Source organism: Branchiostoma lanceolatum, chromosome 11 (genome assembly GCF_035083965.1).
Source record: "Branchiostoma lanceolatum isolate klBraLanc5 chromosome 11, klBraLanc5.hap2, whole genome shotgun sequence".
Taxonomy (NCBI): domain Eukaryota; kingdom Metazoa; phylum Chordata; class Leptocardii; order Amphioxiformes; family Branchiostomatidae; genus Branchiostoma; species Branchiostoma lanceolatum.
In genome coordinates, this window is record NC_089732.1 from 15,867,179 (window position 1) to 15,877,524 (window position 10,346).

A 10,346-nucleotide genomic window follows, 5' to 3' on the forward strand; every position below is an offset into this window, starting at 1 on the left:
CTACTCTTTTTGCTTGGTGTGGTGGGTCCTTTCACGTACTCGACTTGTGACTCTCCTCAAACACGGGACCTCCATTTAACGTCATATCCGGAGAACTCCCTAACTGAAGCTAAAGATACTCATTTTTACCTGATTGAAGTGAGGAAAGTCGTGTCTTTTCCGCTACAAGGGCCTAGCGTCAGGGGACCCCGGATTTGAACCCAGGATCCCTGGGTTGTGGGCAAACACCCTACCACGGAGACGACATTTCAAGTACATTTGAATTTAAATACCCAGGATAATGCCAATCAAACATGCTAGATGTTTGGATATACTCGTGCTGTTTTCTACATTTACATAGCTGCGCATTTTGACCTATAATAAAAGGACTTTTGTGGCGTCGTGTGGCGCAAGTGGTAGAGCTCGCGGCTGTCAAACAATGGGACCGAGGATCGAATCCCGGGTTGTGCCCAGAGACATGTCCGAACTTGCGCCCCGACGTTGTGCCCTTGGGAAAGGCACTTTACAAGCATTCCCATCTCTTTCAGAGGGACAAGTCTCCAAATTCAGTTGTCTTCAACTGGCGGACGTAAGAGTCATCCGGCAGCTCGCTGCAAGCATCCCAACCAGAACCAGCACGTCTCCGTCGAATTGGTGCCGCTGGAGAAGACGGATGCCCAAAGTGTATGGGTTTCAGACTCGCAATCCACCTTAAACAAATCCACGCGAAGGCTACCGTGTCAACCCTCCTCACTCAGATGTAGGAATTGGCACCGTCACCATATCGATCTGCATTTGTATCTGTACTATGTATCTGTACTATGTATCTGTACTATGTATCTGTACCATATATCTGATTACGAATAAAGATACTACGAGTGGTCGCCATAGAGATAGAAAATGACTTATCATGACTTACCTGTAAATTATTACCCTTAATTTGTTTGACTCATTTCTAACTGGTCGGGCGGTACAGATTCCAAAAGGTCATTCAAACATCTTACTAAAACTAGCGACAGCAATTCATCTTAGACAATTTTAAGCGGTTTCACTAACATGTCCCAGAACATGTCCCAGATCATGTCCCAGAACAAGACCTCTCTCGTCACTGGCGGGACCCGAGGAATCGTCTACGGTATAGCCGAGGAGCTTACCTCAGTTGGCTTTTATCTTATTTTAGGATACAAACAAAACCAATACCGTGCCCAAGACGCTAATGCACACCTAGAGGGGACATACAAGGTACGCGTGTTCCTTGTGAAAGGTGAGGTTGGAGAAGAAGCCACGGTGGACACTTTCTTCTCCTGTCTTGACGAGAATTTTGGAGGTAAGCTGACAACGCTCGTCTACAACGCCGGCGCTTACTGACAGAACCGAGCTCACAACAAACCAGACGCCGGTGGGAGCTGGTTCCAAGGTTGGGAGGCGTACGACTTCTTCCAGGGCCTGTACCCGAAATGTTTCATCAGGCTCGTGGAAAAGTCTGTCGCCCGTATGGAAGACGAGATACGAGACCTGGCCTACATCACCCCGGGTACGGGTAAGGCAAGTGTGGAGTACCTGGTTCGGCACTACGCCAAGCAGCTGGCGCCCAGGCGGATCACCTGTAACGTCATCATTCCGGGCTTCACCAAGACCGAGGCCTGGGATCCGGTCGTGGAGGAGTTAGGAGCGGAGTAAGTCGACGCTTACATCGGTTCCTGCGGGATGAAACGATGGGCTTCTCTCCGTGAAGTCGGCTGTGTGGTGGCGTTTCTCTGCTCGGAGAAGGCGGCGTTCATCACCGGCGCGTCGCTGCCCGTGGACGGCGGAGCCCACCTCAAATAATCATTATAGTGTCAAACAACCTGCTGGACTGTAGGGGATCGGACAAAACTGTCGAATGTAGGTCACCTTATTACAGAATGTTGAAGAATGGCAACTGGCTAGTAGAATGACTTGTGATACGCAAAACCTGCAAACTTTCGGCAATGATTACCTGGCAGTTTTCACCTCACCTATAACACAATAGACACATTTCCGAATACGTAAGGTAAAAAGTAATTCGTCTTTTTTATTGCTTGGCTTAAATCTAGTTTCCTTTTGATACTACCATTCTCTTATCCTCTTTCCTAGCTACCCCCTTCCCCACCACCTTGTCCATTTATACAAGATGACCTTTGGAGTTCTAGGGATATACCTGAGGGGTACCGGTAATGACACTTCCTAGTGAACACCACATTCACAACAGCGGCAGCGACGCTCTGACCACCACTCACTGCAGCAGTGTTTCTTACACACTGTTCTACAGCTGCTCCACCAGATTGTGCGTTTGTTTCTGCGTCCTGGCCCGTCGTTGTCAACAGACGCCCCTATTGTGTAAAAAGTAAAGAAAATTCCATTGATCAATCTTTTGTGAATGTATTTGTATTTGTATTTATTGACAATGAGACAAATCATTACACTGGGTCAGCCTAGGCAGCTCTCGCTGGTAACGGCTGACCCACAAATACAGACAAACATACAACAGTACATAACCTGCAGTAAAATCATTACACTATCATAATACACACATAGTTAATACAATACAATACAATACAATGCATAATGATACAGTATAAAATCATTGGACTCAATAACTACCATGCAAATATATAAGAACATAGCATTTGTGGTGGAATAGATGGAAGGTTGATAGGAGGTAAATTTAAATCAGGAGAACAAGTGGGATCGTTGATTTAGCGAACATTTATTGACTTGGACTTTGAAATTAACGGATTTTCCCTTTACCCTTTATCAACTGTACAAACATTGTCCTAATTTGCTTCTAGTATCATTCATATGTACGAAATGATTTAATACCTTGCTAGAATAGACCAGAAAAGATGCTATTTCTACTAACGCTACACATTGTTTCTTTACCGTCTATAAAATTCATAAAACAAAGTACGGCATAGATAAGAATATGTACCTCTGATTAAAGCGGATCCTTGGTATCTATGAGGAAAACTGACAATGGTTGCAGAACGTCTTTTAACATATCCATCGCCTATTTCTGATAGTGACCTCTTCCTTCAGAAAGCATTTCATCTACATTTTATTACGACACATGGTAGTCCGACTGATGGTAGCAATGGTATTATGGTATTAGCCACATACCATCAAAATAATGATCATCCCCTTGCTTCTTGTCAGTTGACACTGCAGTGCCTTCCACGCTGCTTCCCGTCAATGCCAAACGAGATTTCTATAAAAAAAAATCATGAGGCATTCATCGTTTAATTATAAGAGTAAACGCCTGTAAGTTTCCAACAATTTGGCAAACCTAAAACAAAAAGATCTTCTGTGTTGCGCCGAAGGGCGGTTATATATCTTATAGAAAAATGTGTATAAGCCCTCGACATACCTCGCCTGTCTGTTGTGCATTAGTCAGCTGGACGAAAGCCAACAGAACAACCACCAACACAGTCAGTTTCACTGCAGGCCACTTCCTCTGTGTCAGACAGATGGACAATGTCAATTGTGCATGTCAGCCAGTGAATGAAAGCAGACGCAGTACAATGATTAAAAAGCTTTGTGGTGAAGTTGAAAGTGCAGGAAACTGTCACATTGACATTCTAAAATGCAAATCAAGTTAACCACAAATATGTGCCATTTAAGCTATATCTGAAATATGACTGTCACGTTTCTTAAATGTATGACTTTCAAAACTAATACGGGAATTCTAAACAGTATATACGTATACGTGGAGCTAATAGTGTTGTCGTATTGGTTCAAGGTTGTTGACAAGAGCACGAACACAGCCTCTGTTTGCAGACTTCTTGAAGCGGCGGTGTCTAATTTTTATCTCCATGAAAAATGGAGATATAGTTTTAGGTGTGTCTGTGTGTCTGTCTGTCTGTTTGTCTGTTTGTCCGTTTGTGTTTCCGGACCACTCTAGTCAGTATAACTCAAGAACCTCTTGATGGATTACGATAATATTCGGTATGTGGGCGGGTGTTGTGAAGCTAAAATTCAAGGTCGATTTTGGGCCTCCTGGTATGTGACATTGGTCCTGCAGCAGAAATTCCATGTTTGTATCTTTTGACCTGGACGTGCTATGGTCTTGATTTTTGGTGGCAGATAGCTTGTGGTGTAATGAAGAAATGGTGTGGGTTTGGGCCCTCTAGCAGCTTCCTCTGGAACTGCAGGGGCGTTATTATGAAAATCTTCTAAGGAGAATAACTAAACAAAGGAACGACGGATTTCCATGACATTTAGTATACAGGTAGCTTAGACAGAGATTTAGACAATGAAGTGCAAATTATGCTAATTAGGATTTAATTTGCATAACTAGTAAGGAAAATCTATATTTGCAGTGTTTTCCATTATCAGACTCAAATACGGGTAACGTATGTAGTTTATGGAAAGTGGATCATCAACAGGTACCAATTATGCAAATGAATTCCTAAATTGTATAACACCATATCTCATCTAATTGGAAAATTATAGGAATGTCAATATGATACTTAGTATGCAGGTAGCTAAGACAGAGATATACATATTGAAGTGCAAATTATGCTAATTGTGACTTGATTTGCATAACTAATGAGGAAAATCTATATTTGCAGTGTTTTCCATTATCAGACTCAAATACATGTAACATATGTAGTTTATGGAAAGTGGAGCATTAACATATACCAATTATGCAAATAAATTACCAATTAAGCAAATAAATTCCTAATTTGCATAATTAATGCAAAAACACCATAATTCATCTAATTGGAAAATTATAGGACTGTCAATATTGCAACATGTGTAAGTTAGATAAAGGTGTTTATGACCAAGCATATATTATGCAAATGTGTAAGCCATTTGCAAGAATAGAATTGTTCATGGAGATATGAGGTCGTGGAACTCTTGTTTTTTTAGCGGAGCGCGGATACGCATTTTTTTTTTAATGCTGATGCCGGCGAAAGCCCCTCTGCCGGTATTAGAGAACCCGTGTAAAATATCGCGGATCAGCGGTAAATAAAGATTTAACCTTCTTGGCTTAACAGCACGTCCATAGCAACCTTCCTTGGTATCGAATTTCCGTCCTTGTCGGCAGACTTCCAATCAGGCAATCGGGCAAGTTAGTCAAACTAGTACCTTCTGGACACATTATCGACGACTAAAGACTCACTGCACAAAAAGTACGCATGCATGTTTTTATATCTTGTAGAATTTCTTAGTTATAGTTCGTCGCAATGTGTCATCAACAGTATTTTACATTGCCTTGTCTCAATTCATGTTTGCTTGTTTGTATTTTAACAGTTGAAAATCATCATGGAGTAAAAACACACCAGGTTTGTACTAAAGAGTACAAGCTGTATATAAAGTATACAGACAGACATATTGAGTCACTCACACCGGGAAGGACCCCTACTCTTTTCGATATAAGTGTAGTGTTTATTTAAAGGAAAGCAACAACAAAAATTGAAAAGCCTACTATAGCATGTTTGGTATATCCCAAAGTCAAGTTCTTACTTCAAGTTGTTTCACATCCGTCAAAGTTCTGGGATATTCCACCGTTTGCAACTAATGCCGTGCACACGCCTTCTCACCTGATAATTGAATTATATGACTTCAGTGTTCTAAATTTCTTACCTGATGTTTGAATTATATGACGTCAGTGTTCTAAATTTCCCAAACAGAATGAACAATGCTTTTCAAACTGGTTTTCGTGATGAGCTAGTGGGCTTTGAATTCCGAAAGATCCTCGAACATCTATCCTCAGGAAAGTCATAATCATTCTGTTTTGAAAAATTTAGAACACTGACGTCATATAATCCAATCATCAGCTGAGATTTATTTGTTGCAAAGTTGCATAAGTTGCAAACGGTGGAAGATTCCAGAACTATGACGGACTTACGTTTACCTCGTTCTGGTGAATGCAGGAAGTTTCTACGACGCGGATTCAGCTCTGCCATAAAAGAATGTGACAGATGGTCACGTCAGCACCGCACCGCCAAAAGCGACTGCTATGTCTGCCTCCTTGGTCTGCCTACGTTTTTGTAGCCTTTGCTGTGTCGCTGTACGGTTTCCGACTGAATGTGACGTAAAGACGCCGGTCTTTCATTATTGCAGCAGTATGTGACTATAGCGCTGCCGCGAACCTCAAACCACCGACAACACCCCATGTCATCCTTAACGCGAAATCAAATCCCCGCGAACTTGAATGCATTCACAGTAATAAGACAGTGTACAGGTAGAAACCAATCTTTATTGAGTACAGCGTAATGCAGCCTTTGGTAGGCGTGCGTTTCTAAATGGTTCCTACACGCCCCGTGACCCGCCAGGGACCTCCCATACGATTCCTTTCAACGTGACTGTCAATGGAGACCGCCTTCTTTTGTTACTCATAACATATTGACGGTATTGCGCCTTTAGCCAGGCAAGTATCGGCTCATTTGTACAGCGTTTGCCGATTTTTAAGTCAACTTGTGGAGGATTTTAGAAAAATTTTGGTGCAGTTATCCGGCATTGGTGACAATGCGCGGTGCAGATATGCGGAGTCACTAATAACGCAGTGAATGAGAACCGGTTTGGGATTTTGGGATTCGGTGCAGTTAAAAGGAATGTCCGTTTATCCGAGGTGCAATTAAGTGGCTTCTACTGTATAACACGTATAAACACAAATGTAATAGCTTTTTGTCACTTTATGGTTATGAAATACGTACTGCCTAAACTCTACCCACCGTGACGACTGTGCTGGTACGGATCAGTTATGAATGTAAATTTAATCTGGCAAGTGGACTTCTAGAGAGAGCCTGAGAGAGTTGACCGGCCCTTGCGTGGGTAACGGCCAGGATCCTCAAGTCTGGCTCCCAGGGTAACCTGCATCTGTATAGGCGGTATAATCACCCTTTGGCCCCCAGTAAAACTAACAATGTCAAGTATACATGTACATGAACATTAAGCCTTAAAGTTTAGAAACAGAAAATACAGCACCAAAGCCCAGTGGGTTGAGCATTTGCTTGCATTCGGAACGGTTTCAGGTTCAAACTTAAAAAATGGTACATGCTGCTCTCTCTGCTTATAGCACTCAGCACTTATGAGATAGGTATTTTTACTCATCTAATTATTCATGAATCTTGAGGGTGGTCCCTTCAGTTAACTGAGTAACTGATTTCGAAGAAAGCCCTTACAAATCGGGATACAATATGACAGTTGAACACACATCACTACCAGTGGACCAGCCTCTTGCTGTTTTGGCATTAATGGCTATTGAAATTGCAAATGGCACCGCCCCTATATACGGAAAGGAAAAAGGAAAGGAAAGGAAAGTGATCTCGAACCAGTTTAGCTCAAATGAACTCAATGAACAGATGAGCTAATCTTCCACTGGTCGTGACAGAGAATACAGACGCTATGTACAGTATTTACAGGTACATTGTACCGGGGACATTCCCCTAGCTCTTTTCGACAAGCACAATTAACAGTGGACCACTGCTTAACGTCCTGTCCCAAGGACTGCGACCCTTTCCGGTAGCGTGCATTTCGGTTGAGCGACACAGCAGGATGGAACCGGGGGCATCTAGTTCCAGAGGCAAGATCGCTAACCAATGGACTACGCACGCTACATAGTGAGCACCTGTCTCTCTGGCTGGAGACAAGAAATGAAAGACGTTTACAAACCCAGCGCTTATTGCAAATACAAAAAAAACACTTCTACTTTGAAAACTATCTCTCATTCCTTCAGAGCAAATCTTTTAGAAATAGCATAAGGAAACTGAGGATTGATACGCGCACTTTACAAATCGAAAAGGGTCAAGCCTAGAACACCAGTCAATGAGAGACTGTGTCCTACATGCCATAATGATATAGAGAACAAATTCCACCTTATAACGGATTGTCCAACTAAAGATAAAGACGACAAAAAATGTTTCAATCGAATTTATGTAAGTCCGACACAATATCACCACATACCAAGACAGAGATATTCATTATAATATCATCATGCCTTGTTCATATACATGTATCTACCTAACGTTAATAGTATGAAGGCCAATTCATATACAACTCTATGCAAATAGGACGACCAAAGAGAGAAAGAAATTCATCAGAATGATTTGCATTTTGGCAATTTTTAAACTATCATTTACTAGACAGTTATGCTCCTACATTAAATGCTCTTTATTCAGGGTACCCCCGGGTGAGGTCGCGAACTTTTTGAATGTCCCTCGTATGATCTTTCGAGAAAGGGTGACCTTATAACCTCAACACTAATGTAGGTCGCAAGATGGTGTGGTGGTATTTATTAACTCTCAAAGATCCAGTTTCATCCAGTTACAATGCGGATGGGCATGTGAATTGTCTTATGTAATCCACGTAAATAGCCTCACATGAGAGCACATGTGCAATCCAAAGGTGATCTTTGGACCTTTCACGTTCATTTATTTGGACACCAACTGTCCTCTCAAACTGCAACATTTGCGAAGCTTTATCTTATCTACGTAAGTAGCTTTACATAAGATAGGCAGTAAACATCTGTACTGACCATTGTGCTTCTTCATTTTTGCTGACAGACGTGCTTCCATCTTTAGTGGCTTTCAACTATCTAATTTTTTGTTCGTTAACACTCACCGCACCACTCATTTCGATTTTTTCTTTGAGGGAGTTTCACCCTCAAGACTTTTAAGTGCACTTTTAAGTGATATTTCAGAAAATCAGATAAATCAGAATATCAATACACTTTTTCTGTTTTAGCGATGTAGTTAACACTGGTCCACGTGTACTTTAAGAACAGGATCACAGTTCTGCGTTTTAATGAGGTTGGCATATTGTTGTTATCGTGTAGGCTGTTCATCCGAAAATATTGACAGGTCATGTCAATATTTTCGGATGGCGTGACAAACGAACTTATCTCGGAAGAGGACTTTGTACCATCCCATAGAGCTTCTCATAGTCTATACACCGATCATCGCCATCACCATAAATATTGCAATATGGCAATCACTCGTAATCTTTATTCATCATAAATACATGTAATGTACTACATAATACAACATGTTTTAATTGTCATCAATAGACAGTACTGTTTTGAAATCTCTCCTTCGGTTAAAGAAACTTGACAAGAAAACCCCTACCCCGTCCCCATACCAACTCACGTGAGCTGAAGTGTTACACATTTGCAGGGTGGTAAATATAGATCAACTAATTATAGAGTCATGCAAACAAGTGCTAAACAATGGTCAGAACCAGCTATTATGCATTAGGGGTGCTGAGCTATTTCTGAAGCATTTTTTCAAAGAAAAAAATAAGCAGACAGCATTTACTACCATGAAGCATGCAAGGTGTGCCATAGCAAACTGCTACCAAGTATGCATAATGAAAAAAAACTGATTTTGTACAAGTTGATATAACGGGGGAAAATTGATACAACTCACCTGGATCTTAGTCTCAAATGGTTTGATCTAAACACCTCAAAGGACGGCTAACACGACATCTGCTTCTCGGGGACCTCATACCGGTAAGTCTTGCGATTCATAGTAGCTGTTAAGTTAACAATGGGGACAAGTGTAACAAGTGACTAGTCTTTTTAAAAATATGCTACGGAATACAATCTAAGCTTTTTGGGTTTAACTTCTTTTTTTTTTAAGTAGTGGAAGACGAAGTGTCGTGGAAGACAAAGTGGCCCACTTTATTTGCGATGAATGGGTTTTGAGATGTTAACAGGGTTGTAGTTTTCTTTTCATCAGTAAAATTATACATACCTAGATAGAATTAGACTTTGCCGTGTGTACGATACCAGAGGTTTCAAGGGTGAGAAGCTCAACTGCAGGGGGACTTAGCTCAAAGCGCTGGAGCAGTGTGGCAGGGGGCGTAGTCATCTTGAGTCATAGAAAATATAGGGCGTATACCAGAGTCAGACTTGCCAATAGGAAGTAATGCCTTAATGCACTGAAACAAGGGCTCAGAAAAGTACTTTCTGACATTGCGAGCCCCAAAAATTCTTCTGCACCAGAAATCCACAGCTGTCTACTTTAGAACCATGCAAAGAAAACAAATTATTGACCAGCTCCATCGCTAGGGACAGCTGACAGAAGAAAACAAACCTCAACTTTGACCTACTTCTAGGCTGAAATAGTCCACTCAGAGCATGTGAAACCAAACCACTAAGATATCTCCTTACATCAACTTAACTACTGAAACGTACAAATGTTGACCAAAATGGGAAAGCTTAGAACCTATCTGTTCCTTCTAGCCCAAAAGTCTCCAAAATGAACCAAAATTTTAAAGAAAAAGAAGGGTTTCCAAAGGTTAAGTGTCGGGACTAAACTTTTTTTGCACTCCACTGCGCAACTCAAGAATGACGTCAGCCCTATAAGGGCATGGAAGTGGAGGACAGTTCGATCAAGGCATGG